General features: G+C 36.9%; 1 long non-coding RNA gene across 1 annotated transcript; it reads left to right on the forward strand.

Annotated features, from left to right (window-relative positions):
• The first annotated feature begins 3,677 nt into the window (after window positions 1-3,677).
• On the forward strand, window positions 3,678-6,255 carry LOC125590213. The gene is made up of 4 exons (XR_007326446.1): window positions 3,678-3,958; window positions 4,074-4,178; window positions 4,270-4,358; window positions 4,576-6,255. It is a non-coding gene; the product is annotated as an uncharacterized LOC125590213 (long non-coding RNA).
• Window positions 6,256-9,232: the final 2,977 nt, after the last annotated feature.

Raw genomic sequence — 9,232 nt, forward strand, 5'->3', positions numbered from 1 at the left:
ACACACCATTGGTTTTTGACAACCCACAGTAGCTGTCGAACCTATCCAAGTGATCAAATGGGTCCTCCAGAGCCAAGCCATGATACTTGTTGTTCTCGATCACGTTGAGGAGTCCTGACTTGACCTCAAAGTTGTTGGCTGCCACAGCTGGTGCTCGGATTCCGAATCTGTGACCATGTATGTTGGGGCGGTCGTAAGTGCCAATGGGTCGAGCTGCCCGCGGTTGGTGTTCTGCCCCTTGCGGTGGATCTGCCATATCAATATCCAAGTGGGCCTGGTGTTCTTCTTCTCTTCTAGCTCTAGCACACTCCCTCTCAAAAGCTCTGATGTCTGCTACTATTGGAACTAGGTTTGATGGACCCCTGCTCCTCAAGTTCATACACCTGAAAGTGAAAGGTAGGTGAAGAAGAAGAATCAGTAACAAAACAAAATTAAAATGACTTAGTCTCAAGCAAGTGACTAAATCTCAATGTTTAAATCTACTCAGAATTTGGCAACGGCGCCAATTTGATGTTAGGAGTTTTCAAGGCTCCTAAGACAAATGTTGTAGTATAGTGATTGTCGAACCAGTTCTGAGGGATATCAAAGCACTGAGAATGCAAGTACTCACTTAATCTAAGTGCAACCAATGATTTAGATGAGTTTTTAACTACTACTAATACTAGAAAGCAATAACAAAATGATACTTTCTTGACTAAGGGAAAAGAGAACTCATGGGCATAGGGATTAGACCTTGGGTGATCAAGTATCGAACTAAGGATGGCAAATGATCAATCAAACTATCAACCTTAAGCCTAGACACAATTCTAAGCAAGCTCTATGTCTAGATAAATGCTCATTTGCTAACATATCTCAAACATCAAATGTCTTTGGTTGAATAATATGAAAGCAATCATTACTAACAAGTCTATTAGCTATCTTAGCACCTTTAACAACAAATGTCTTTGGCAAAGTATACTAAAAGCCTAGGAGAGTTGTCTCAGGCATTTCATCAAACACCTTTCGGGTGGGAAATGCCTATTGATCAACTTTTGAGTGGCCAACTCAGAAGATGCATTAGGAATACTCTACTAGCAAGGAACAAGAATGATCTACACTAAAACATCCTAGAACTAACCTAATCACCCTTAATCTCCCTAACCCATGAATTCAAAAGGTGATTACTCACTAATCTCCATGATTCCTCTTAAACCCATATTGGATTTCAGATTAATCATTCAGAGAAAATACAGATAATAGAATAGAAATCAACAGTAGAACATGTGATCAATGAATCAAAGAGATCCCCTTTTTCAAGGTTTTTGGTGGTTTTCTTCAGAACAAAGATAGCTCTGCCTCCTGGTGGCTTACAGAGTATTAAAACATAGGTTTAGAAAATAAAAACGTGCATCATGAAATGACCAAAAGGCCCTTGAGAAATCATAAGTTCGAGCAGAAATAAGACGCGGAGCGACCTCCGCTCGTCGCTCCGAGTAGTCGCTCCACACTTCGGGAGCGACCTCGCTGTGTCGCTGCGAGAGGTCGCTCCGGACTCGTTCTCGCGTTCCCGAGTGATGAAAATGCGAGCGACCTCCGCTCGTCGCTCCGAGTAGTCGCTCCATGCTTCGGGAGCGACCTCGCTGTGTCGCTGCGAGAGGTCGCTCTGGCTCCATTGTGTTGTCGTCATGCGATAGAAATGCGAGCGACCTCGGGGTGTCACTCTGGCCAAGTCGCTCTGGGCTTCGGGAGCGACCTGGAGTGGTCGCTCTGATAGGTCGCTCCGGGTCAGTTTTCGGCTTCCACCGGGATGAAATGGCGAGCGACTTCTCCGCATCGCTCTGGTAAGGTCGCTCTGAAAAGGCAGGTCAGAGCGACTTGCTGGTGTCGCTCCGGGAAGTCGCTCCCAACGCTCTGCTCGTCCAATGATCATCTTTACACCTCTTTCGAGCTCCAAACACACCCAAATGTTTCCGAGAACTCCATGTGGTACTCCAATACCTGATAAAGACTTATGTATGCAAAATGCAACCTAAACATGGCTAAATCCTAGTCTATATGATCAAAATGCACATGGATGAATGGATAAGATAATGGAAATATACAAGATATCAGTTTTAACCTAACTATATAAGATTTGCCACCATGTTAGAGGCAAAAGGGTGTGCTTTTCTATGTTTTTAGTTTTATTACTTTCAGCAAAAGGTTTTAGGATTGTGATAGATTGGAGAGAAGATCCAAAGTTATAATTTGTGATTGGAACTCCATTAATATCTATTTTTACTATTCTATGAAGTTTTCAAACCTAATTGCTTTCATGAATTGATTGGCCATGTCTGAGTAGTTCCACTGTTAGATTTAGGGTTTAAATAGGTTATGAGGGATTAGCCCCAACTATAGATTGCTGAGTTGTGGTAATTGTCATTAGGATTGTTCATTAATGCCTGTTTCTAGATTAGCTACCTAGAACTTGCCATAGAATTGATAGATAAAAGCGAGAGCTTCATTCTCATCCTGAAAACATTCTAATTGAGCTAAGTTTCTTGCTAAGGGAAAGGCGATAGCTGATGTAGTTAGCTTAGTAAGCATTATTCAACCCGCGCATAAAGCTTAACTAGAAGCGCGTCGATCGATATTCATATTGGATAATTGATCGACGGAGTGAAAGGTGTATCGATCGATATCCCTATAGGATCATCGATCGACACTACTATTGATCGAAAACATTTGTTTGGGTCATTAGATCTAGTTAATAGACAAGTCCAAACATGCGACAACTGATGGACTTGTTGAAATGATAGTTGAGCTTTACATTATCATGCATGCAACTCATTAGGCATATGTAGGATTATAATTCCAAGTTTCCTGAATAGAAACCCCAAGTCTAGCTATTTCCTTTTAAGCACCAAAACCTCAACCAATCAATCGAGCAATTACTTGCTCAACCAAAACTGCAAATTTACATTTTAAATCTTAAAAGCTTCCTACTTAACAAATCATATTAGATCCATTAGGTTCCCTAGCTCCCTGTGAATTCGATCCCTAGGTACTACAACTCGACTTCTTATTTGAGAGAGTATAAATCACTCCTTAGGATAATTTGAGTGATATCACTAATGTTCCTAGACGAGCTGTCGCATGTATCTAGTAACCTAGCTCAGGAGAATCAATTCATGTGAAGAATCTACTGTCGTAGTTGTCTACAATCCTAAGTTCAAAGTTCTAATTAGCTACTCCAGAACATAAGCATTAATAGAAATTCTAATGATTGATATCTATGTAATCACCCTAGCAATTCTATAGTTTTAGCTAATCCATCAAAACACTAATTTACCCTAAATCTAACAAAGAAAACTACTCATGATAAAGCAAAATATAGCAATAGTCTGAATAGAATGCATAAATAGAATGGAGTAAGAAATCAATGGAACTAAAACAAACTATGAAGGAGTTGTGGATTATATCTCCAAATGTATTGAAAACTCTAAAACTATATGATGTGAATAAAATATGACAAAAGATTGTATGTTGCTTAATACAATGGCAGAGCACATAAATACTAGGTAAAAGGCAGCTAAGGGTAGTCTTGTAATAATGTGGATCTTCTGGGCGTAAGTCACGAGCAAGTCTGGCCCGTCATATCGCGATTGACAATAGGTTTGTGTCGATCGACATTCTACGTGTATGTGTGTCAGCAGGAAGCAGCATCCAAAGCTCCTACGTGAGAAAACGTGTCACTGCTCTTCCAGGGAAAACTGAGTAGAAATTTCTTTATCTGACCCTAATGCGGCTTCGAACTAATGGTCAGCCTGAGACTGGCGCTGGAATATCAAACAAAGGTGCATTTCTGGCGTAATCATTGACTTTTGTTTCTCGTTTGGAATTTGACTTATACCAAAATCTTATTCTGATTTTACTAGGGGATGCAATGCAAAAGAAAGACGGTCCTTGGTCAGGAACCAAAGACTTCAGAGCTCCAGAGGTACATCAACTATAACTATATCTCAACTCCTTTGGGGCTTTGCCTATATGATAGAGAAAGCTTCTGGGTTTCTAGTTAAAGCTAAATTCTCCGTCCCTTTTCTTGGCTTGTGCAGGTTTGCTTAAGATCTTTGCACCAAGGCCCTAAGATAGACGTCCCAGTTACTTTGTTAAATCTGATGATCGGCAAAGCACCTACCTTTTACTGGTGGCCTTGAACAGTTGAGATTTGTACTTGATAGAATCTGTAATCACTTGATTCCATTCTTTTTCTTCTTTCTTGCCTTCTTACCACGCGCTGGTGATGCTCAGGAACATGAAAGTTATTGCGCAATTACAAGGCAGTGAAGAATTATGGGAAGTTGCTAAACTGCACAACCGTGAATCTTTTTTCCCTGAGGGTATAATCTCATCTTATCACCCTTCTAGACTCTCGATTGATCATTTGTATGGCAATTGATCTGCGCTGTTCTTCTTTACTGTCATCATTTGGGTTCAAATATCAAACAAAAGTGTTCTCATTTTAGCTTTTTGCGTTCTATTTTCTTCTACGGCATAGTTTAATACTGTGTATAGAAAGATGATCGCAAGGTTGATATTGTGTTTTGGTTGTTTCAGGAACTGTTACGGATGGCGTTGAGAAAATGGTTCGTACTCTAACACAAAACACAGACGCGATTCCCCTCTTGCTTCTTGACCTTGTTGATAAATTTGACAGTCAACCCGAGGCTAGGAATCAGTGCAGAGGACCCTTAGAAGACAAAGGCTCCATAAGCAGCAAAGGCAACCGCAGCCTTCAGTGGCAGTGGTTGCTGCCGCAGTAGGCCAAGCACCCAGCTAATATTAGAAATGTAAAAGTAAACTAGGTCATCTTGACCTTCACATCCGTGCAGATTTTATTTTTTTGTACTAAAATATTCTAATTTATATAACATTATTATGTAATAATACTATTTTACATAATTTTTTGTATTTTGTAAAAGATATTATTTTGTAAACATTATGTAACAATACTATTTTACATAATTTTTATGTTTCATTTCTAAAATTTGGAATTTATATAGAAATTAAATTAAACTGAACATATATAATAGAGATGATTTTTTTGGGATACTATTAAAAGAGAAAACTAATTTTAAAAAAGAAACTATAATATTTTGTGTACTTAAAAATAATTTGAAGTAAAGATTCTATTTGAGAAATTGCTTGAAATACACCAATTTGGATATCATTTAAAAAATAAAATAAAACTCAATCAAATCAAAGATATCCTGACATTTGAGTTTATGGTTTAACGATTATTATTTAGGATTTATTATTTATGTGGTGAAGTTGAGTTCATAAAATTTTCTAAATAATTCTTATATATTTATAAATGATTTGGGAGGGTTAAATTTTGTTTTTTAATAATAAATTTAAAAATTTATGAAAATAATAATAATTTAAAGTAAATTTGAAAATAATATCAAATATAAAGTAAAGTTAAAATTTGTTTGAACTATATTATATACTGTAACATTAAACAAGTTTGATAAATGTGTGTTCTCTTTGTATAAAATAGTGTTAGAAGATTAAATTTTGACATATATAGGTCATTCATTCCATGATATTAGTATGCATATAGAAGATAAAAGTGTGTTTATGTTTAATGTATTAGTTCATGTATATATTCATTTCGTATATATATTGTTCGTCCATTTATGGTTGAAGTAGGAGATGTAAAACTGTACATATAGTGATTAATAAACCAATATGGTATAGTTTTCAAATATTAAAATGAAATGGTTTTTAACTCATTGAAATATATAAACGCTAATAATAATTGACTAAAACTTTATATATACGATATGTAAAAAGATTAAGGGTTTCATCTTCGAAGGAGGGTGTAAATTAAATTTTAACCATTAATAAGAATATTATAGTTGTGTTAGAAATTATTGACATAAATTGCAATGTTACATGATAGAAACATTTAAAATTGTGACTTCAAAGAGATAGTTTATTAAAAAATGACACATATAAATAAGTCATGATTTATGTGTTTAATAATAAGATATTTTATTTTAAAACTTAAATAGAAATAGATATTGCTTTCCAACAAAATCTTTGTAAAAACTTTGTAAAATGTATTTTTGAAAATTAATAATTTTGAGTTGTTATTATCATTAAAGTATTTTATATAATTTTTAATTTTCGTTTATAAATCAAAACTAAATTAAATTCAAATTTATGATCATATTTTATGATAACTAAAATTAAAATTAATCAATTTTCAGAAATAAATTTTAAGAAGCAACTGAAAAGATTTTTAAAAGATTTTGGAGAAATTACCACAAATACCACATTCATAGTATCACTTTTTATGTTTACACTAACCACTTTTACCTTCACTTTTAATGAAGGGTAAAAAACATTTATACCCTAGGGTTAACTAATCTAGACTTAATGTTTAGAGTTGAGGGGTAGGGTAGAGTTTTTGGATTGAGAAATTTAGGATTCTAATAAATATATAAATAAATATTAAAAAAATATTAAAAAAATAGTTCCACATATAATTTCGATTTTCATAAAGAACTTCTGAAAAAAATTTCAAAAAAAATTATCAAAAGTTCGAACATGAAAAGTCTAGTTCGAAAACATAAAAAAAAATTATTTATTTTTATTTGTATTATTTAAATGATTATTTATTATATATATAGAGAACAAGAGTATAAGAGTCTTTTGTCACTTAATGAAAAATGTATTTTGAAAATGTCCCTTTAGTGGTGGTAAAGGTGAATAATGGTACCATAAAAGTGGTAAACATGAAATTCCCCCAAGATTTTGTTAGAATTTTCTTTAATAAATATTTATTTTATTTTAAACAAAAATAAAAATATTAAAAGATAGTATAATGAAGTTATGTACATTTGATAAACTTTCTAAATAATTGTCCAACTTAAAATATCACACATGAAATGAAGTTCTGACTTCTATTTTGGTGGTTCGATCCACCTTGTCTGTCCGGAACAAGGGTTCCACACAACAAGCCTAGATTTGTCTTTGGTGATGCATAACAACAAACCGCTGCAGTGAAAGATTTGAGATATCTCGAAACGATCTGCTTCGTCTAGGCTAATAAGTTTACCTATACGCTCCATAGATGATGGATTGAGGAGATTGACGTTGAATAAATAAACCCGAAAATCGAGCATTATCACCACCTGAAACTCCTTCCTCTTATTTGCTGCTGCTTTTGCTTCACCGATGTGCCTCTTTCTAAAAATCATGTGTAACGGCCCGATCCCCCAGCGCCCGACCGGGGTTATCGAAAGGGCGTTATGGACACGTGTCTACTCATTTAGACAACCCTACGTGTCCCATTACTGGTCCCAAGAGTCGACGGACGCATAACCTTCTTTGAAATACCGTCACACCCACACCCATATATATCTACTTACAGTCCTGCGCACAGGGAAATGGAAGGGATGGATGAGCAACAAGTTACTCAGTGAAGTTACTCTAGACCAGCCTGCCCGCATGACACTCTATACTACTCTATGCGGGAATTAGGACTGACTAGCCACTACAATCAGTTCATGCAACTTAACATTTCATACCATCATCATTACCAGTCATTCACAATTCTCTACATTTCTAGCAACCTAACGATCAACCAGTACAATGATCTCACTCATTGCCCCACACATCAAACCATAGACTTAACCGACTCGACATACAAGACTGACTCCACCTTATGACACCTTTAACACCCAAACGTTTTTATATTCCACCTCTCGCGGTTGGCACACTTTTTATATCCCGCCTCTCGTGGCTGGCTCTTCTTTCTTGCCCCGTAGGTAGCTCTCGCTAGACCACTACCCCATATTTCCTGTGGGTGCCCCAACGGGACACTACCCCACAGTTCCTATAGGTGCCTAGCGTAGAGTTATTACCCCGCGGCTTATATAACTTAGACTCTAGACGCCCACCCGTTCTCGGTGGCCCAAACAGGACTTCAAACAGGTTCATTGACACGTTCACCTTCTCATTCTCATTCACCTTCTCATTCTCATTCTCTTTCACTTTCACATTCACTTAGACTCTTACTCAGACACGTTCACTAGACGCCACCCGTTATCGGTGTCTCACACAATACACATCGCACTCAAGTTCTACTTACAATAACATTAACAATCAATACTCATCAATCATCTTAGCATTCGCTCCTTCTAGCATCCTAGCTTTATTCACAATCAGCCCATGGGACAACACATCCAATCATACAAGCATCATTCATCATCCAATCATCATCACAACAACATAAACCAGTTCATTAAGTCCCATTTATCAGTATGAGTGTTCTTATGCATCATGATACATTCATCTATCATCCTAACAATAACATGTTCTATAAACCTAGCTCTCAAACATGGACTACTCAATCCTAACTCCAACATAAAGGAGTATACAGAATCATGGGAGTAGATTGGGTTCAAGACACTCCACCTTAGCCTAGATCTGGATCTGGAACAAGAGACAAGGGAGATGAGATCTGAACAGATCTGGAACAAGGGAACAAGAGAGAGACGGGATCTAGTCACCACCACCAAACGGCTACAACCACCACCACCACTCGCGGCTGCTCGGCGAAAGGGAGAGAGAGAGCGACGGCGAGGAGAGAGAGAGAGGCGTGAGAGAAGAAAAGAGAAAAGAAAAAGAGAAGCTTGACGGCTAGGGTTTCCTAGTCTCTCTAAATCTCTGCAGGGCTTCGCTCAAGTTTCAGAATGAGAGAAAAGAGAGAGGGGGCAGCTTTATTTATAGGAAAATGAGGGAACCCTAGGTTATTTACCCTAATGGCCTGCAATCCTAACGGGCTCTCCTTAAGAAATTTTGGGCCAAGAACCGGGCCGTTACATCATGTCTATTGATAAAGCTTTCCAGTTTTTGCATGTAGATCGCACTCCTTTCAGAGATGTCACCGGAAGCCTAGAGAGCACCCTCTCCGCCAAATCCCTTGGAAGATCGGATATCATCGCCACACAGAATCGAATTTGTTATGGGAATAAAATTAGGTTCGCCGATTTCTTCCCGTTTGCATTTATATCTTTATGTGTGTATACAGACAGAACATAGCATTTCTGATATCTATCCCTTCCGACCAAAGTACACAATGTGATTGGTAATTAATAGACTTATAAACTTGGGCTTTAACGCATTTAGGCCTGCTACACTTTTAGATTTTGTTTTCTCAAAACCTAAATTGCACAGTTCCACTGGAAACAAAGTATCTTTC

Source organism: Brassica napus, chromosome C7 (assembly GCF_020379485.1).
Source record: "Brassica napus cultivar Da-Ae chromosome C7, Da-Ae, whole genome shotgun sequence".
NCBI lineage: Eukaryota > Viridiplantae > Streptophyta > Magnoliopsida > Brassicales > Brassicaceae > Brassica > Brassica napus.